The 22,226-nt window shown below is 42.0% G+C and overlaps 1 protein-coding gene across 1 annotated transcript in view; it reads right to left on the bottom strand.

Moving 5' to 3' along the window:
- The window catches only part of VPS16 (VPS16 core subunit of CORVET and HOPS complexes), a 1,917,946-nt gene that overhangs the window by 470,749 nt on the left and 1,424,971 nt on the right, over positions 1–22,226 (bottom strand). The gene's annotated exons all lie outside the window — the stretch shown is intronic.

Genomic DNA, 22,226 nt, shown 5'->3' with positions numbered 1-22,226 from the left:
CTCATAGGGAGGGAGAGAAGAGGAAACAGAAACCTGGTCAGAGGAGTCATAGTCAGTGTCTTGCCTAGGCCTTTTATCAGGAGGGGGATGGGAACCCCTGATCAAATTGTGAAGGTCTGCAAACACCCTCAGAAGCTGATGCCTGCTCAGCGGCTCTGGACCCATCTGAGGGAATAGTTTCCACAGGCCCAACACCTTGAGTTTCCAAAGGCCTAGGTGTCTCCAAGTGGGAGTTGGATGCGGCCTGTGGCTCTGAGGTAGCGGGTGTCAGGGGCTGCGAAAGCACCTCACTGAGAACCGGTGAACCGGCGACTGGCCTAGAAGAGGCTTCGTCATTGGTTTTGGACCTCGGATGCCTGTCCTTTTCTTTATCTTTGCGTTTTTTATGAATTCCGGCCGTCAGTTGCTCCGACAGCATTATGTAATTAAATATTCGGCCAAAGTAATGTAAAGCAAAATCAAACCGATGCTTAATAGTGCGTTGGTTGAATCTAGCACAAAACTGACAACTAGCAACGTCGTGGTCAGGGCCTAGGCAAGGAATACAGTAAGAGTGAAAATCCTTATGAGGTTATTTGCTTCCAACAAGAAATGCAATTGTTAACTTTTACTGACATCGGTCTGCGGCAAGAAAAAGTTTCCCCAATGGGGTACTTAGCTTTATTGAAGACTTCGGTTCTGAGATTCGATTTCGAAAATCTCAGGAGTCGGCCGACCGGCACTTGCGAACTGCTTTTGCTTCGGGCACCGCGCGGCAAGAAAGACTGAAGAAAATGGCGTTGGCTCCATCTTTTCTACCCCTGGTGCACTGACGTCAGGGAAGAGGCGACAGCAATCGACGCCGGACCTAGACTTTGGAATTCTGGCCGACTACGGGTAGCCTGCCAGCAGGATAACCCAAGTGTAATGACTGCAACAGTGAAACATGATGAACATCTGCTTTAAAAGCTTGCTTGACATTTGCATACACTTGGTATAATGATTTGCTCCCCTTGTGGTAAAGTGCACATACTGATAGTAGTGTGTTAGCCCTCTTTTCAGCTTGGTATGGTTAAAATCTCCTGCCATAATATTCACACACTCAGGGTTTTTGTTTTGTAGTTCACAGGATAGCCTGTACATATATGTATATATCTATATGTAATGGCAATCACGAAACACTAAGATCCAAGGTGCACAAACAACTTGCTACCACACCAGGTACTGAAGAAGGTGAACAAAAGACTGAACATAAGCTACAACTACTCAAAAAATACACATAAAAACAAGATAAAGCAAGGAGTCTGCTCAACACTGCTCTGACACCATTTGAGGAACACTGTACAAGTTATCCAGAAGTTCACAGGGACTTCAATATGTTGCAGCAACTTCCATGCAAAGCCAGGAAATCATAAAGGATCCCATATCAATTGGCTAGGCTAAGTTCATTAATGTACGGACAACAAGGCAAGTGAGAAAAACGTACTGAAATGGATAACATAAAAGACTCCAAATGACTTCCCAGCCTTGGGGACACTATCCAACCAGCTAGTCATTATAAATACCTGGCAGCACAAATATCCTCCCACCACAGTAAGTTACATGTATTAGGAATCTTAATATTTCCAATGAGGAGACAGGAAGGGAACTAAAAAGTTTAGACTGGTCACAGCTCTCCTATTTCCTAGGAAGCAACTCAGCTGTTACATTTTTTCATTTGAGTACTAGAAAGTATGTTGGATAAAGCTGCACTAAGTAAAAATAAAAAATAAAACAAAGACCACGCAACAGATCTTGAGTTAACAAAACATTCAGGGATCTCATGGCTGAAAAGGAAGTAGTATGAAACAAGAAAAAACACAATAAGCATCTATACTGTGTTATTTGAAGCAAATGCCAATATGAAATACATCAAGTTAAGCAGTATTGGTGCACTTCAAAACAGTAATTCCAAAAAAAAAACTAAACCTTCTGGAAGGGTCCCAATGACCTCACAGGAAAAAAAGACTACAAGGAATATGATAAGCCAACTCTTGAAGATAGCAAACACATTTGGGAATACTTCCCTACAATTTAATTTCATTTAGTGCAAAATATACTCTTCACAGCAGTCTGAAAAGAAAATATCAGGACTTGCAATGCTGATGTCATCAACAAGCACTTCAGTGAAAATAAATCTTATATTTATAGGTCTGGAAAACAAATCATGCCCTACTGATCTTCCAGAAGTCATTATCACATGTTGGAATTTACATGCACCCGTGTAATCATCAAGATGTTTATTAATTGTACAGTGTGATTTGCATACTGCTTCACAATTAGAAGTTTATTCCAGATACACGGGAATCACTGAGTGATGGGTCTGTCATGCTTATTATTATTATTATTATTATTATTAATTGTGATTTTCAAAACAACAAGCGCTTCTATGAGAATTATGCTCCCCAGTCACGCACTCCAAGCTCTGGCTTTTGAACAGCAGAGAGCTTTTCAGAACTAGGAATACACAAAGTACATGTCAATTCTGAGGAGGTGAGAGACAGAAACAAGTGGGATTCTTGCTGGAGACTTCTGTGTAACTAAGGTAATATGAACTTTTTATTGCTGGACAAGGTGCTTGGTTTAGAGACTGCAATATAGTGTATTAACTGGGTGGATTACAGAGGTGCACAAATGAGTAATGTCTGAACTTGAATAGTAGCTTATCCATGTGATTATTAAATGTGCTGCTCCTTAGGTGTGGCAGACAAGTGTGGCAACATGCTGAAAAAAAGGTAATTCCATTGCTGATCAGTACCCATACCCATGTCCTAAACTGTTAATTGCCCTATCAAGTGAACTGATAAGTACTTTTTTTTAAACTAGAAACATGAATACTACATTTTAAAATCGGAAATGCTATGTTGTAGTTTGCAGACCAGGTCAATCCATTTTGCATTGAAAAAGGCATTTTTCAAGAAAGGATGATGCTACTCAATTTGTAATAATCTGTAAATTTGCTAAGCCATATGTTACCTGGAAATGTAGTGAAGCATAAATCATCAATCTGCACATCTGAGTAGAAAATGCCAAAGAACAGTGGCCCACAAACTGAAAAGTACAGTTTTGTACCTACCATAAATGTAGATGTTCGAGTGCACATACTGCTGCAGTCATTACACTTGAGTTATCCTGCCGTCAGGCGGGTCCTCGGTCGGCCGAATTCCAAAGTCTTGGTCCAGCGTCAGTTGTCGTCGCTTCTTCCCTGACGTTAGAGTGGCAGGGGTATAAAAGAGGCAGCCAACGCCATTTTCTTCAGTTTTTCTTGCCCCAGATGTCAGGTGCCCCCAAATAGGTAGGCAATACATGATGTTATGCAAACTTACATAAGTAGATAAAACCAATCAGTAGTTGCAAGCAAATACACCATATAGGAGTACCCCAAGTTGGATGTATGCTAGAGGTGTTTGTCATAAGCCCTGTCCTGAGAGGGGATGGAGGGAGGGAAACCTGGACTGCAGCAGTATGTGCACTCGAACATCTACATTTATGGTAGGTACAAAACTGTACTATGTTCATCGTGCCATACTGCTGCAGTCATTACACTTGGGTGAATCCCAAAGCTATGGAAGGGTGGCTGGTATTAGGCTGAATTAGGAGGGGCTAGAATGCCCTGCAGGACTGTGGTGGCAAAGACCGCTCTAGATTTAGAGTATAGTGGCAGGTGGTAGTGCTTGGTAAAAGTGTGCACTGAACTCCAAGTAGCTGCTTCCAAAATGTCCTTGGTTGGGACCCCCCTGAGATATGCTGCTGAGGTAGCTGTTGCCCTGGTGGAGTGTGATCTGATGTATCCTGGCACTGTTTTCCCATAAAATGAATAACAAAAGCGGATGCAGTGGGCTATCTATTTTGAAATAGTCTGTTTGGAAATAGCCTTTCTTTGAGCACCAGCAGCATAAGACACAAAAAGTTGTTCAGATTTTCTGAATGACTTTGTCCTGTCCAAATAGTATCGAAGTTGTCTGTGAATGTCCAAGGAGTGAAGTAGTCTCTCCCCTTTATTCTGGGGGTTTGGAAAAAAGGTAGGTAGATGGATAGCCTGATTCAAAGCCACACTGGATACTACCTTTGGCACGAAGGTAGGGTTGGTACGTAAAGAGACTCTGTCCTGATGGAAAATGAGGAAAGGTTGCACTGCCATAAGGGCCTGTAGCTCCAAAACCCTGCGTGCTGAGGTAATAGCCAAAAGCAGAGATGTTTTCCATGACAAGTATTGCAGTTCTGCTGAGGAGGCAGGTTCAAAAGGAGGTAATGTCAATTTTTCCAGTACGAAGTTAAGGTCCCAAGCTGGAGCTGGTGGATTTCGTGGGGGCCTTATATTTTTTGCCCCTCTGAGGAACTGTCTTAGTAAAGGATGTGAGTATAAGGGAGGATCCGTATTGTATTGCGCTGAAATAGCTGAGGCGTGGATTTTGATGGATGAGAAGGAAAGGCCACTGTTTAACATGTCAGCTAGGTACTGTAGAATCTGAGGTATATTTAATATCCAAGGATTTAGGCCTTTTGCTTGGTTCCATGCACAGAATTGCTTCTATTTGCCTGAGTAAGCTTTTCCGGTACTGGGTCTCCTGGCCTCCAAGATGACATTCTGGACCTCCTTTGAGAGGAGTGCAGATTGATAAGTTAAGGTATTTTCCATGCAGCTAGATTTAGTGTCCTGAGCTGACTGTGGAGGATCTTGTAATTTTGCTGAGACAACAGAAGTGGGAATTGAGGTAGGATCCAAGGTGATGAATGAGATAGGCTCTTTAGGAGCGGGTACCAGTGCTGACGAGGCCAGTCCGGAGCAATGAGAATCATTTGTGGCCTCTCTGCTCTGACTTTTAGTAAAACTTTTGTCAGTAGAGGTAGAGGTGGGAAGGCATAGGTTGTCAATGTTGTCCAACTGAAAGATAGAGCGTCCACTTTCCAGGCCTGTGGATGATAGGTCCTTGTGCAGAATTTTTTCAGCTGGTAATTGCTGTGGGAGGCAAATAAATATATGTCTGGCTGTCCCCATTTTCATGCTATCATTGAGAATACTTGAGGGTGTAACTCCCACTCGTGAGGATCTGTCATATTTCTGCTTAATTTGTCTGCCAGAATGTTTTCCTTTACTGGCAGGAATTGCGCTTGTAGTTGTACTTGTAAGGCCAATGCTGTGTTCCACAGGGTCATTGCCTGTCTGCACAGGGGGTAGGAATGTGTGCCTCCCTGTTTATTTATGTACCACATAAAGTACAGTTTTGTACCTACCATAAATGTAGATGTCCGAACAGGATAGCATCTGCAGTCATAACAAATGGGTTGTCCTGTCGTCAGGCAGCCCTTCGGTCGGCCGGATTCCAAAGTCTGGGTCTGGCCTCGGCTGGTGTCGCACTTCACCCGACGTCATCTCTGCTGGTCTTCGGGTATAAAGGCATCAGTCAACGCCATTTTCCTCAGTGTTTCTTGCCCCAGATGCCAGTTGCCTTCTTGGAAAACTAAATTTTTGGTAAATGCCAATGTTTCCAAAAAAAAGGTAGGCAAACACAAAAAATAAGCATGTATGTACATATATACAAACAAATACACCATAAGAGATCCCCCCCCCCAGCTAGCTATTAGGAGGGTAAATACCCTAGGAATACCACAGAGGGGAAGGAGGGTGGGTAATCCTGACTGCAGATGCTATCCTGTTCGGACATCTACATTTATGGTAGGTACAAAACTGTACTACGTCCTTCAATGATGCATCTGCAGTCATAACAAATGGGTAGAATACCATAGCCAAACTAGGGGAGGAGGAAGAAGAATTATGGTGTAGTTAGGATCCCTTGGAATACAGCAGTGGCAAAACCTGCTCGGGATCTAGAGTATAGAGGTAAGTTATAATGCTTGGCAAATGTATGCACGGAGGTCCAAGTAGCCGCCTCAGTAATGTCCTTGGTTGCCACTCCTCGTAAGAAAGCTGTGGTAGTGGCTGTAGCCCTTGTAGAGTGAGGTCTTATGTTCTGTGGAATTGGTTTTCCATGGTAGGAGTAACAGAATCTTATGCAATTTCCTATCCATTTGGAGATTGTCTGTTTGGAAATTGCTTTTCCTTCCCTTCCTGTTGCATAGGCTACTAAAAGCTGGTCAGTCTTTCTGTTACCTTTGGTTCTGTCCAGGTAGTAGCGTAACTGTCTATGTACATCCAAGGTATGCAGCAGTCTTTCTCCCCTGTTCTGTGGGTTGGGAAAGAAGGTAGGTAGGTGGATTGCCTGGTTTAGAGAGACTCTGGATACCACCTTAGGCATAAATGTAGGATTAGTTCTCATGGACACTCTATCTTGATGGAAGATTAGGAAGGGTTGTACTGCCATTAAGGCCTGTAGTTCCGAAACCCTTCTTGCTGAAGTGATTGCCAGTAGGAAAGCAGTTTTCCATGATAGGTGTTGAAGATCTGCTGTTGCTGCTGGTTCAAATGAAGGGAGTGTTAATTTTTTCTAGCACAAAGTTCAAGTCCCATGCTGGTAAAGGTGGTTTCCTAGGAGGTTTTACATTCTTGATTCCTCTGAGGAACTGCCTGAGTAGAGGATGTGAGAAGACAGGGGGATCGAAGCTGTATTCTGCAGAAATAGCCGATGCATGTATCTTGATGGAGGAATAGGACAGGCCTGTATGGAGAAGCTCTGCCAAGTACTCCAGGATGTTAGCAATATCTATCTTTGACACATCTTTTCCTCTTTCAGTACTCCAAATGACAAACCTTTTCCATTTTCCTGCATAGTTCCTTCTTGTTGAAGGTCTGCGGGCTTCAAGGATAATGTCTTTAACCCTTTGGGATAAGTCTGGGTTAGTTGCTGTTATGTGATGTTCCAGGCAGTCAGTTGTAGAGTTTTTAGGTTTGGATGCATGATGTTGTAGTTGTTCTGAGTTAACATCAAAGGCATCAGGGGTAGTGTCCACGTTCTCCCCCGAGACATGCTCCTCAGCAATGGATACCAGTGTTGTCTTGGCCAATTTGGAGCTATCAGAATTATCCTTGGACATTCCTCTTTGATTTTCAGTAGTACCTTGTGTATCAAAGGAAGTGGTGGAAATGCATATGCTGTCAGGCCTTTCCAACTGAAGGATAGAGAGTCCACCTTCCATGCAAGTGGGTGGTATGTCCTTGTGCAGAATTTCTTGAGCTGGTGATTGAGTGGGGATGTGAATAGGTCTATTTGTGGCATTCCCCATTTCTTTGTGATGGCCTTGAAGATGTCCGGGTGTAGCATCCATTCGTGAGCATCCAAGGTAGTTCTGCTCAACATGTCTGCTAGGGTGTTTTCTTTTCCCGGTACAAATATTGCCTGTAACTGGATGTTGTAGCTCAGAGCCATATTCCAAAGGTCCAGAGTCATTCTGCATAGGGGGTATGAATGAGTGCCTCCCTGTTTGTTGATGTACCACATGACTGTGGTGTTGTCTGTCCTTATCATTAGATGGCCTTCTTTGAGGAATGGTCTGAAATTCTGGATTGCCAGTTTTACTGCCAGCATTTCTTTTTGATTTATGTGTAGGTGCAGTTGGTCTGGAGTCCATAATCCTTGTATGCATTTGTCCAGCATGTGTGCCCCCCAGCCTAGGTCTGAGGCGTCCGTTGTGATGGTTTGGCTTGCTTGAAAGTTGTGGAAGGGCAAGCCTGGGTTTGACTGGCATGCTTGAGCCCAACATAGGAACTCTTGTTTCAGGCATGGGATGAGTGGGATTTCGGTTTCTAAGCTGTGCCTGTGTTGAGACCATAAATTCTTCAGGTACCACTGTAGCTTCCTCATATGCAGTCTGGCATGGGGAACCAGGATTACGCATGATGCCATGAAGCCCAAGGCCTGCAGTACTTTTCTTGCTGTTAGTTTGTTCTGCTTTGTTAATGCCAAGAAGTAAAGAGGGAGTTGTTCTTGTTTTTCTGCAGTTAGGAATGCCATCTGTTTTACTGTGTCCAATTCCGCTCCCAAGAATGTTCTTGTTTGGGATGGTATCAGTCTTGACTTTTTTAAATTGACTGTGTATCCCAGGGCTTGTAGTAAGCAAATGACTCTTTGTAAGTCTTTTGTCAGCTTGCTTTTGTTGTCCGCTTGTATCAGGCAGTCGTCCAGGTATGGATAAATTTGGATTCCCTGTAGCCTGCAATGAGCGATTACTGATGCCAGGCATTTTGTGAATACTCTGGGCGCAGTAGATAAGCCAAAGGACAATGCTGAGAATTGATAATGCTCTGATCCTGCAAGAAATCTGAGGTATCTTCTGCAATTTGGTCGTATGGGGACGTGCAGGTATGCCTCCTTGAGATCTAGAGTTACCAGCCAACACTCCTTGCCCAGCATGGGAAGAAGTTGCTGTAGGGTCAGCATTTTGAATTTTGGGACAATGATGAATGTATTTAAGACGGACAGGTCGAGAATAGGTCTCCAACTTTTCTCTTTTCTCGGTACTAGGAAGAGTCTGGAGTAGAATCCTTTGCCCTGTTCTGTTAGTGGCACTCTTTCCACAGCTCTCATCTTTGTTAATTGAGCTATCTGCTTTAGAGCTTCTGTTTTTTGGTTTGGAGGTAGGTTTGGCATTCCCCTTTTTACTGGTAAGGTGTGGAAGTGAAACCTGTAGCCTTGGTCTATGGTCTGCAAAATCCACTTGTCTCTTGTGATATAGTGCCAATTTTTTGAAAATAAGGCTAACTTTCCGCCTAAAGGTGCTGCTATTTGTTCCCTGGTAGGCGGTGTCAGAGCCAAGTCACTGTGATTGTCCTGTTGCAGTGGCAGTGGTTGTGTCTGTGCCTCGCTGGTTATTGCCTTGCCACTGGCGTCCTCTGTAGGCACCTCCTCTGGATTGATTTCTGCCTCTGGAGCGTCTGTTCCTGCCTCTCTGAGATTTTGAGGAGTCTGGAAAGGACCAATTTTTGGAAGGCCAGTTCCTGCTAAACCTTGGGGGCTGAACCTGTAAGAAATCCTTAACTGTTTGTACAGATTTTGCCTTCTCTTCCATTTTCTTCATTACTTGCTGAGCAGGAGTACCAAATAGACTGGCCTTATCCATAGGAGCATCTAACAGCTTTGCTTTAACATGATCCGGCAAGACCTGTTCTTTCAACCATGCATGCCTTCTTATAACTGTGCCAGTCATGGCTGATCTAAATGAAGCCTCCAGTGCATCATAGCCACATTTTAAAGAATGGTTACTAACCTGCTGAATGTTATTCACCATTTCTAAAACATATTTCTTATCTAAGGAGTCATCCGAGGACAGTTTCTTAGTTAACTGATCAAGCATAAACTCTTGGTATTGGATCATATGAAACTGACAGTTCAAAGCTCTAGCTGAGAGAGTAGCAGAGGTGTAAACTTTTTTTCCCCCATCTCTCTAAGGATCTGGATTCCCTTTCAGAAGGGAGAGGTTTTTTTTTGCTGAGGTCGAAGCTACTGCCTTAGGCCCCTGGGAGATAGTCTCAGGATCTGCAAGTGGGGCCTTGTATAGGTGGTGATGAGTGTCTGGTACCCTGTAAAACCTATCTGGTTTGGCAGGTGCTGGAGGTAAAGTATCAGGAGCAGTGCAAACATCATTAAATGCATCATCCACAACAGGCAGAACTGGAGGTATAGCTAAGGGCCTATGTTGTGGTAAGTGTAGAAAGGTCCTAAGCCTTTTTCTTGAGTCTGAGAAATCTTGTCCCTGCCATTGGAATTGTTCTCTCATGGCATGTAAGGTTTCCCCAAAGGAAAATTCCTCTGGTGGAGAGGCAGAAGGAATAGATTCTTCAGCATCGGAGTCTTCATAAGTAGAGAAAGGAGCCTCTGGATGGTCTGTAATGTCTGAGTCATGTGAAGAATCATCAGAGGACACTGGCTCTGGGGGCTCTGCCCTAGGTCTCTTTTCTGGAGGCTGAGAGGCCCTGTCTGGGTGAGATTGGGATCCCCTAATTAAAGAGATGAGATCCTCTGCCAGAGTAAGCATTTGTGAACTGGAACTGGGCCTGTGTGAGGGGGGCTTAACAGGCACTGATTTAGCAGTTTTGGCTGCTTTAGCCCTGGCAAAGGCCTTAACAGACATGGCTGCAGGAGGCCTAGCAGCACCACGTGCTGGGGTAGAGACATCCAAAGGGATGGTGTCTGATAATTCAGTAGGAACCACATTAGTAGGCAAAACTTCAGAGGCCGATTCAACTAGGGTAGCAGGAGCCTCGGTAGTAGAGATGGATTCGGCTGAAGATTGACCCGTTTGCTCGGTTTCGGCCGAAACCGAGACACTCGCGGTTTGCTTAACCGTGGTTTCGGCCGAAACCGTGGACCGCGAGTGTCGGTCTTTTTCTTTGCGTTTTTTAACAATTTGAGTAGTCGGAGGATCCGACGGCATAATGTACGCAAAATTTGAGCCGAAAAACTGTTCAGCAAACTCCGACCGACGCCTAAGCGTTCGTCGGTTGAAGGAAGCACAGGCTAAACAGGCTGCTACGTCGTGGTCTGGGCCTAAACAAGGTAGGCAGTAAGAGTGGAAATCTTTATGAGGTATTTGTTTCCCACAAGTTAAACAGTTATTTACTTTTTCTGACATCGGCTGAGGCAAGAAAGAGTCCCCAACGGCGTACTTAGCTTTTTAGAAGTCTTCGAAGTAGTATTCGGTAGTAGTAATCTCTGGATCTGACCGACCGGCACTTGCGAACAGCTTCTGCTTCGGGCGCCACGCGGCAAGAAAGACTGAGGAAAATGGCGTCAGCTGATGCCTTTATACCCGAAGACCAGCAGAGATGACGTCGGGTGAAGTGCGACACCAGCCGAGGCCAGACCCAGACTTTGGAATCCGGCTGACCGAAGGGCTGCCTGACGACAGGACAACCCATTTGTTATGACTGCAGATGCATCCTTGAAGGACATCTGTGGTGTTGTCTGTTCTTATTAATAGTTGACCTGGATGCAATAGGTCCTTGAAGGCTGTTAGAGCATTTTGTACTGCTAGCATCTCCTTTTGGTTGATGTGAAGGTGCATCTGTTTTTGAGACCATCTTCCTTGAATGCACTGACCTGCCATGTGTGCTCCCCAGACGTAGTCTGAAGCATCTGTTGTGATGGTTTGATTTGCTTGAGGTATGCAGAAAGGGAGACCCGTGTTTCTTTGGCATGCTTGAGCCCACCACAAAAATTCCTTTTGAAGGCATGGAATGAGTGGTATAATTGTTTCCAGGCTGTGTTTGTGTTGAGACCATAAGTTTGTCAGGTACCATTGTAGTTTCCTCATATGCAGCTTTGCAAATGGTATTAGTAGAATGCAGGATGCCATGAACCCCAAAGCCTGCAGGATTTTCCTTGCAGTTAGCTGGGTTAAAGTTGTCATTTTTCTGAAGTATTGAGACAGTTGCCTTTGCTTGTCTGGCGTGAGATGAACCATCTGGGCCGTTGTATTTAAGCTGGCACCCAGGAATATTATCTGTTGTGAGGGTATCAGTTTTGATTTCTTTTTGTTTACTGTGTACCCTAGGCAATTTAACATTTTTATTACAAACGCCAAATGCTGTAGTAGAATGTCCTTGCTGCCCGCTTGGATCAGGCAGTCGTCCAGATATGGGTAGATTTGTATTCCTCGTTGTCTGCAAAATGCAATTACTGATGCCAGGCATTTCGTAAATACTCTGGGCGCGGTAGATAAGCCAAAGGGCAATGCAGAGAATTGATAATGCGTTGTACCTGCAAGAAATCTGAGGTATCTTCTGCAATCTTGTCTGATAGGGACATGCAGGTATGCCTCCTTGAGGTCCAACGTTACCAGCCAAGACTCCTTGCCCAACATGGGAAGAAGCTGCTGTAATGTGAGCATCCTGAATTTTGGTACCTCTAAGTACGTGTTCAGGATAGATAGGTCTAAGATGGGTCTCCAGTCTTTGTCCTTCCTTGGTACCAGAAATAGTCTTGAACAAAAACCTTGACTTTGTTCTTTTGTAGGTACCTTTTGAATTGCTTTCATATCCATGAGAGTGGAAATTTGTTTTTGTGCCTCTGCCCATTGATTTTGTGGCAGGTTTGGCATGCCTTTCATTTTTGGAAGGGTATGAAAGTGGAATCTGTAGCCTCTGTTTATGATGTCTAGAATCCATTTGTCCTGTGTAATAATGTGCCAATTGTCTGAAAATAAGGCCAGTTTTCCGCCCAAAGGTGCTGCCATTGAATGTTTGTTTGGCAGGCATAGGGGGAAGTCATTGAGCTTGTTTCCTGAATGGTTGAGGCCTTTCTTCTCCACCTCTTGGAGTTGTTGTTTGCCACTGTTTAGGCCTGTAAGAACCTTGTGGTTGTCCTCTGCCCCTGGGGCGTCTTTACCTACCCCTTTGGGGTCTGTCAGTGGTTGGAAAGGACCAGTTTTTTGATGGCCAGTTTCTGCTGAAGCGGGGTGGTTGTACCTGCAAGAAATCTTTAACTGTTTGCATAGATTTTGCCTTTTCTTCCATTTTCTTTAAAACCTCCTCTGTTTTGACACCAAATAATACATCCTTTTGCAATGGTGCATCCAATAACTTTGCTTTTACATGATCTGGTAAGGTTTACTCTTTTAGCCAAGCATGTCTACGTATCACAGCCAGTGACAGCTGCTCTACATGAGGCCTCCAATGAATCAAAACCACACTGTAAAGTATGTTTTCCCACTTGTTCAGCTCCATGCAATAAATCCTGCATCTCTTTTAAATCTGGTTGATCTGTTTGTGTCATCTTAAATTTCAATTGGGAGATCAAAAACTGCTGGTATTTTAGCATGTGAAATTGGCAGTTTAATGCCCTCCTGGCTAAAGTGGCAGAAGTATACACCTTCTTCCCCCATCTTTCTAATGCTCTGGAATCTCTTTCAGAAGGTAAAGGATTTTTAGCAGTAGAGGCCTTAATCCCCTTAGGACCTTGTGAAATGGTTTCTGGGTCAGCAGCAGGGCTTTTATATAGAAACTGGTGGGAATCAGGGACCCGGTAGTATCTGTCTGGTTTAACTGGGGCAGGAGGCAAGGAGTCTGGATTCAGACTGGCTTCTGCAAAAACATCATCCAAAATATCTAAAACAGGAGGAATAGCAAGGGGCCTATGCTGAGGAAGAAGGAGAAACTCCCAGAGCCTTTTCTTAGAATCTGAGTAATCCTGTCCTTCCCAGTGGAAGTGTTCCCTCAAGGTATGCAAGGTTTCCCCGAAAGAATAGTCCTCTGGGGGGAAACCGAGGGAATTGATTCCTCTGCATCAGAGTCTTCATAGGGAGAATAGGAGTAATCCTGGTCCTCAGAAAAACCTGAGGTAATGGAAGCTTGATCTGAGGAAGGGTAGTCTTCCTCCAACCTGGGTCTTTTTTCTAAGGGGGGCTGAGAACCCCTGATAAGAGTAATTAAATCCTCAGCCATCTTGAGCATCTGCTTTTTAGGCATGGGTTGCTGAGAGGGGGTCTGAGGACCCTGTTTCCTAATTTTCATAGGGGCTTTAGATTTTGAGTAAGATTTAATGGTAATAGAAGTAGGCTTGAAAACGCCTTCAGAAACTGAAGGCCTAGCTAAATTTTCTGGTTCCCCGCCAAGAGTGGCATCGGTGTCTAGAGAGGTAATCGGCTCCGGAGGGCCTGCAACTTCAGATTGAGAGGTCACCGGTAAAATAGATTCAGCGGTAGTCAGGGGCTGCGAAGGCGCCTCACTGAGAACTGGAGATCCAGCGGCAGGCCTAAGCGTGGTCTCGGTATCCGTTTTGGGCCTCGGATGCCTATCTTTATCTTTGCGTTTTTCATTAAGCTTGGTGTCGGTATATCCGACGACATGCTGTAGTTAAATTTTTGCCAAAATAATGAAGGGCGAACTCCGCCCGACGTTTTATAGTGCGTTTATTGAACCTAGCACAAAAACGGCAGCCCGAGACGTCGTGGTCTGGGCCTAGGCAAGGAATACAGTATGAGTGAAAATCCTTATGCGGTATTTGCTTCCCACAAGAAATGCAATTATTAACTTTGTCTGACATCGGTCTGAGGCAAGAAAAGTTTCCCCAATGGGGTACTTAGCTTTAGAGAAGACTTCAGCTGAAATCCTTTTCGGAAATCTCAGGAGCTGGCCGACCGGCACTTGCGAACTGCTTCTGCTTCGGGCACTGCGCGGCAAGAAAGACTGAAGAAAATGGCGTCGGCTGCCTCTTTTATACCCCTGCCGCTCTGACGTCAGGGAAGAAGCGACGACAACTGACGCCAGACCAAGACTTTGGAATTCGGCCGACCGAGGACTCGCCTGACGGCAGGATAACCCAAGTGTAATGACTGCAGCAGTATGGCACGATGAACATCGTGGTACTAAATGGCAACTCCTGCAAGATCAGAGATAACCATTTATTCAAAGCTGCAGTGTCCCCGTAAAAACTAACTCTAACACAAAAATTAGATATCAGTCAGTTAATTCCCCAAGTCTGTTTAGAGATTTCCTACAAGAAGGATAAATCAAAGGTTCTGGTAGGACCCAGTTATGCAAGATATATGCAAGTTCTTCATCTAGTTGCTGTAACTCCTTCAAAAAAGTGATATGATTCTAAAGGCAAACCCTCTTATTCACAAAGCCTTACCATCTTACATCAATAAGCAACAGATCCTCAGTTTCATTATGTATCAGCAGTATTATGTGTTAGAGGCTCAGCAGTCATTGTCCATTAATGTCCAGAAGATCAGAGGGCTGTGGCTTCTGTCCTCACATCAGCTACTTGGAATCATGTTCCAGTACTGACATAACTAAGGGGACATCTGTCTGAGCTGGTGGTAGCTCAGAAGGATGTAAATGATGAGGGGAATTTACCCAGTTTACTGACCAAATTACATTAGTACCCTACTGAACGTTTGAGACTCAATTGAGCAAGTCCTGAAACTGAGACAAAAATTACTGCTATTCACCACAAATAATGGCAAAATGCAAAAATCGCTGTTACACAGCCTAATGGATCCCCCTGTGCTGGGGATAAGCCCAATGCCTCTGGCTACTGGGGACCAACTCCTGTGTCTCTACACCGTTCTCTCCTTGGTAGACATTGGTCTTGGTTATTAGTGCTATTTTGGGTCTGCCACTACTGTGTTTATTGATATCTCTTCTACTTAACTCCAATACTGCTCTACCTCTGAGAAAAGGGAGCTCTCTGAGACAACAGTTTTGACTTGGCTATTTTACCCTAAATGCACTTAAATCTCCATAATATTGAGGATCACACTTGCATGCTTCAAATCCCTACTTTCCTCGCCAACTACCACATCACTCACTAAACTGTACCCTTGTATACTAAATCTACAAAGACTGACTTCCCCTTTTCTATCCCAACATCTGACATCAGTCCACAACTTAATCATACCAGTTTCCATTAGCTTCTAACAACTTACTATCTTCCCCCATACTTCCACCATCATGAGCTTCCCCCACTGTTAACCAACTACTAAACTATACAAATCATTCAAAGTCATCTTCCCTCCCATTTTTGATTCACTTCAAAGCAGCAGAGACATCCACCTAAATTCAGTGTCTCCCATCTCCCTAACAATCAATACCGCACACAAACACTAAATCAACATAAATGCATTACACTCTTTCACCTAAATACCCAGAACATATATAATAAAATCTCATGCCTACACTGCTGGACTGAATCCAAAAATGCTGACATCAAAGCCATAAATGAGCTATAGTTAAAACACACAGCTGAGAATGAAGCAGCATGAAATAAAAGTTAAAAACACAAACCACAACACAAGAATCTATAATGTGCTATAACAAGCAAATGCCAATCTGAAATACATCATGTTAAGCAGTAATTCCAAAATAAATAAATAACTAAACTTTTTCGAAGGATCTAAATGACCTCATAGGAAAAAGACTAAACAGATTTTACAGCTTGCTACACCGTGACCCCAAAAATAAAAACGGAGGTGGCACCACACTACTCTAAAAAAAATAACCTCCAGCTTTCTCTACACCTTAACTCACTTCCATCTTTCTCAAAGGCAGAAGTTCTGATCTTTCTCCTTTAAGATTAACAATGCCAAGTCTATTTGCGTAACAGCCCCCTATAGCCTTCCCTCTAATGATTCCAACTGTAAAAAATTAAAACAATGAGGATCATTTGCATATATCCCATGTGCCTCTGAGGATCATTTGCATATATTCCATGTGCCTCTGATACAAGAGGTTTCGGAGGTCACTCCGTGGAAGTTCTAGCTTTGCTGGAGTTTTCATTTTGTTTTAACTGTAAAAAACTGAAAGAAATTTTCTCCTCATTATTCTTCGATAAGGTTTACACTATGGCTGGATTTAACAAGGGTGGGGATAACCTGTTGATGGACCAGGTGGTAGCAATATTAATTAGAATACTATTAAGAGCATTATTACCCCAGTGGGACTTTCAACCATTTATTCAATGTGATTACTGTTGTTAAAATCCAAAAACACTGTTCACATTCATTGTTAGTGCTGTACTTATTGAAGTCATTAATGGGGTAATTGGTAAATGAAATCTCCTGTGATGATTGTTTTGTCCCTGACCTCTATGTCTGTTAAGGAACGCATTGCATTCACAAGGAGTCATAGACTGCATGCAGTATCAAGGGGAAAGCAATTCTATTTGTGCTAATAAAGGTATTTATTACTTCGTTGTCAAACTGCTAATGCTCATGCATGGAAAATGTATATGAAGATGAAGACATTGCCCTTAATCCCATTTGGTCTTAAAAATATGCATTAAATCACACAGGGGAAGCCAGATAAGCCTTCAACCAGATCTCCATGACAGTGCAGAACTCTGCAGTTTCCATGGCCAGGAAAGCTTCCAACATTATATATATTTTTGTTAAGACTACCAGTACTGACAAAATTTAATAAAATGTTTGACTTCCTAGATTTTGTTTTTTGGGGGGGGGGCATCACAACTGAAACATCCCCAAAAATAAGCAGTATTGGGGCAGGAAATGTTCTACCTGTGTTTCCTGGAGAGAGACATGAAATTCATCACCTGTACAGGAGGATGGTGATCCACATATGTTCATCCAGGCAAACACGAAATCTATGAATGGCAGCAGCAGAGAAGCTTATAAATAATTTACAAAAAAAATTACAAATAATTTTTTAACCATCTTTATTAACTTATTGCATTTTAACTTATAGCATGGGTTTACATACACAAATATAAAAGAAAAACTGCAACAATAGTTTATATTACTGCCAAGCAGTACACGTGTTTTCTTTTTAATAATTCCCATAAACACTTCATAAATTGTTGACTCCATGCCATCTCTAAAACATCCTTCCTCCTCTATCTCATGAACAGTAGTCTGCATGCACCATTCTGATAAGCTTCATTATTCCTCTGAAATCTGTTCTCTTTCCTTTTCTAAAGATTCTACCTCCATTTTTTATCTCCTTTACAATATCCACAACTTCCTTTGCACTGGGTATAGATTTTGATTTCCATTTTCTAGTAATTGCTTTTTTGGCAGCTAACAGCATTAAACTTAGTAAGAGCTTACTATGTCAAAAGTAATTTGGATCCTCAAAAGAATCATCTCCCTAGTTACAGCCATTTATTTCCCCAAAAATTTCCATCAGACTATTCTTAGAGGGATTTTTAAAATCTGCCATCTTGTTGCATTCCCCAAAACCTGTCTCTTTTCCTTATTAGAGCTCTGGGGGAAAATTCTCTGAAGTCTACTTGCTGTATAAAAAGACCTATGCAAAAACTCCCATGCAAATATCCTAAACCTTCTTGCCTTTGTCACATATTTGCATGCCTTACCAACTTTTTCAAATTGTTACTTTGTAAATTACCCTTCCATCCTCTTTTTCCTAATCTACTCTAATCTCTTCTGATTGATTCTTATAGTTATACAATACTTCATATGCCCTACTAAATGTCCCTTTTTCTAAAGCAGCTTCTGTTCTAGACCGACTAAGAACTCTAATACAGCTGGTCTTTCACTTAGCACTTCCCTTCGCCTATATTCAGATATCAATTCCTGGTAGAGAAGGCAGTCTCTAACCTGCAGTACAAAATTTTGCTGAGCTTCATATTGCTCTGTTAAATTCCCCTCTCATTATTTGCTTCCGATACTTTGGTTCCTTTTGCAATTTCCTTGAGTAAATTCTAGTCCCCTTTTGCCTATTTGCTATAAGACTACCTGCAGATATCCCAAACTGTAAAACATTCTCTTTCCATTCTGTTCTAATCTGGCTTAGTTCTTAAAGTACATTCTGCTACTTTACAAATATAATATTCTGCATGGTTGCTGTTAATCTCCTTATGTACTTGCATCCAAAATCATAATCTCTCCTTATTTCTTGAACTCCACCCATTTCATTATCACCCCTTTTCATTTTGATGTATAACCTTCTATTTGTGTTATCTATATGAGCCTCACCTGCTTAGCACTGAAGTTCCCCTGCAAATCATAACCCAAAACCACCTTGTTCTACGTTCTAATTTTAGCACATGTGCTGCCAAAGCAAGCACAACCACCTTGTTCTATGAAGAGAATCAGTGAATCCCACTTAACTTTTGCTCTTATTCCCTCCCAAATAAATTTCTTCCACTCCATTAGTTATCATCCACATCTTCTCTGGCTGACAAAAATATACCTGACTTGTATATAAAACTAAAGGGACTGAAAACATTTTCACTGCTTCTTCTACCTTACTTTGCATACTAGAATCGAGAGCTTCCAATTTCTCAATTTTTGTAATATCTTTTGTTTAGTTTCCTCCCACACATCCTTAGCTAACATAATAGAATTCTTTTTAAACCATAAACCTAAACACGTCAACTGAGCATGCTCCTATAAGTATGGATACTGCTTAACCAATTAATGCATAGATACACAGTTTAATCCTATAGCCTTTATTTCATCTTTATTTGTTTTGTAGCCTGAAAAGACTGTCCCAAAATGTTACACAACACAAAAATACCCTTTTCTGGATTTATCAAATACAAAATATTATCAGCAAATAAAGCTAAATTTTATTGATTGCCATTCCAGTTATATATTTTCTTTGCCAAAGCCCCAGATATAAAACAAACAAGTGTGGAAAGAGGACATTTCTCTGTTCAAATAAAACTAGTCAGTGAGAAATCCTTCCACATTTAATTCTTGCCTCTGGTCTTTCACGTATCCTTTTTACCAGCTCTATTATTCTGTCAGAGAAAGCGAATGCTGACATCACCCTACTCATAAAAGCCCACTATTTGCTACAATAACCAGCTCCATTTCTTTACAGCTCTTTCCTTGAAAATGTACACTTTTATGTTAAGTTTTGCCACTGATTTGCCAGGTGCCAAACATAAAAGACTTTATCTCACCGAAGTCTTGGTATCATCTCCCCATAATGGCACACTGTCCTTTTGCTTCTGAGTAACTACAGAGGTGAAGAATTAAGTCATCTGCAGCATTTTCTTACTTTCTTCCCACTGTCTACTAAACTGCACATTTCTCATAAGTTGCCCAATGTATTTGAACTTGACATTCTATAAACAGCTGAACCACTTCTTTCTCTGGGGTTGCTCTGGTCTGCCAAATGGAGTTTGCTGCATTTCTATGACATCCTCATAGGATTTTTTTCTCAGACTAACTCCACTTCTAATATTTCTAGATGTCTTCATCATTCCGCTGACAACATGACTTTTTTTTGCCAGTAAAGTTGTCTGCCTGCACTTCTCTTATCTTCTCCTGACACACAAATGCATTCTTTTCCTCATTCACTCATTAACTTCTTAGTAAAGTCCTACAGCTTTTCTAATATTGTCAGATCCTGTCACATTTCCATATCAATATCAAGTACTATACTGCATATTTGACTATTGCATGACACTTAATTTAGCTAATGCTTCAAAGCATATTTATACAGCATGCCCTGGAACTGGATGACATTGGCAAAAATGGTAAAGAATAAACTTAATAAAAAAAGTCAAAACACTTACAAGCTGTTTAAACATGAAGAAACAGACATGTTAAAGAAACTTGTGAGGTTAACATGCTACTACAGGGATGCATTTTCATTCGCAGTGCTGCCTTACTTAGGTTCAGACAAAGGTCCAGGTTACCCTGGATAGGGAGTGTGGGGTAGACTATCCCAAAACTGATACCCTTCCATGTAAGGTTGCTTTGACACAGTTCATCTTTGGTTGCTTTGGCTCAGTTCATCTTCTGGGTGCCCCACAACAAAGATGACATCACTTAGAAGTGGAAACAATACATGCAGAAGATTGTTTTAGAAGAGGAATGTTGTTTAAGAGAAGGCAGGAATTGAACAAGTTATGTAATATTGCTTTGATTATATGACACAGAACAATATATGTGATATATAGTCTGTAAATGTGAACTTTTTAATTTGCTTTGATCACTTTTATGCAAATTAAAGTTTGCCAGTGTCACAAGTGATAATTCAATAAAGGTGTTTAAAAAAAAATGTGTCCACTGAGGTAAGAAAGTAATTCTATATTGTGCAGCTTATAAACACAGAGATTGTGCTTAGACCAAGAGATGTCATTGCCCCTCTTTACTCAGCCTGCATTCAGTAAATCAATGAGTGTAATGCCCCCTCTGGTATGTATCTGTCCAGACCAGAAAAATGCAACAACTGGAACACCCACAGAGATACCTTACTGAAATGATAGAAGACCTAAAAAATATTACCTACATTGGCTGATTCAAAGCCCTGTCACCATACTCAGTATCCTACAGGCTGCTAAGAGGTGACCTGTGCCTGGCATACAAAGCATCCTTTGACCCCGTACTGATGGACTTACTGCACATAAGCTAGTCAAATGGCATCATAAAAACTTGGTTTAGGGATTTAAATCTCTTCTGCAACATTAAAAGAATGGTTTGGAGGGGCAGGTATATCTTGCAGGGGATGCCACAACTCTGGTACAGATTCCCATCCACGTAAAACAAAGTTCATTCCTGTCCATACTCAAGCACAACTTGGATCTTTGGATGGGTAATAAAAAATTTACCCCATAGCTGTCCCCTGTACTATTAATGGACAGAGGCAGCTCCTAAATTCTTTACCCCATGCGTTGGTCACCTCAAATTATCTACAGTATGATTCAAATTATTCTCATTAGGGGTAATACATAACTATCGACTATAGTCACCAAAAAGGAAATTAGCTAGGCTTAAAATGCCTTACCAGGCAGCTAGCCTAGTACTTGCTTACAAACCTATAAGTTAGGCAAGTACCTTTTATCACTACATGCTGTATCTCCATCCAAAAGAAAAAAGCAATAGGAGATGCATCCCTTCCGGCATGGGGCTCCTTGTCCTGGTGCATACTGCCCTATTCTCACCATCTGTAGAATACTTGGCTGAAAGGAGGGGGAATCAATTACTACATCAGCACGGAGGATAAAGTTGGATCACTGGGGTGAAAACTGAGTGTCCTTACTTGCAACTATGATACCTATTAGCTGTGCAGAAAAGGAAGTTAGTTACATAATGCCAGGTAAAGTGGGAAAAGAACATATCACTGAACCCAGCATGACCTGTCACCACTCTTGTGTAATCTGATCATAAAAGATGCTCCAAAACACAAAACAACATACATTCAAAGAAAATCTGCTATTAGTATATTATATACTGTCAAAAATGTTGCAGTAATAAAGAAGCTATTTACTTACTACAAAACTGCTTGTATACTTAGCTGGTCACATTTACATTCTAATTCTATCAGTCTTTTCCTCACCAAACTTTCCTGCTCACATTGGATAACTTTAGAATTGAAATAACAGCTCTCATTTTCTATGGAAAGCATGTTTGCTTATTTATGACTGGACACATATCCACCCATTCTGGTCAGTTGTGTCAGCCTTAGTTCTAACTTGCACTGCTACTTTAGGACCCTAAATTCTATGTGTTTTATGCTATTTGCACTTCTGCATTTCTGATCTCAACACAGAACATTATACATCTTGTTTGGGGTGCCTACAACATAGGATTTGGAAACAATATAAGCAAAAATACAATGGTAGCCTACATAGTTACCCTACCCCCTTTACAAATAGTTAAAAAAGCCTGACTGGATACATCTGCTCACAACAAAAGACAAAGGCAACTGAAACTCAACAAGAGAAAGAAGGCACTATGGGTTTAGATGGTAGACAACAAATAGTGTGCCTTAGTATTGGTATGAACTTGTGATCAGTGCAGCTGAACTATTTAATAAATACAGTAATGAAATAAATGGTTATACAATAATGTGGCATGATGGCAAAGGTGGCAGAAAT

The sequence above is a fragment of the Protopterus annectens genome, chromosome 2.part0 (assembly GCF_019279795.1).
Source record: "Protopterus annectens isolate FY-2018-M chromosome 2.part0, PAN1.0, whole genome shotgun sequence".
NCBI lineage: Eukaryota > Metazoa > Chordata > Ceratodontiformes > Protopteridae > Protopterus > Protopterus annectens.
This window is presented reverse-complemented; position numbering and strand designations above follow the sequence as displayed.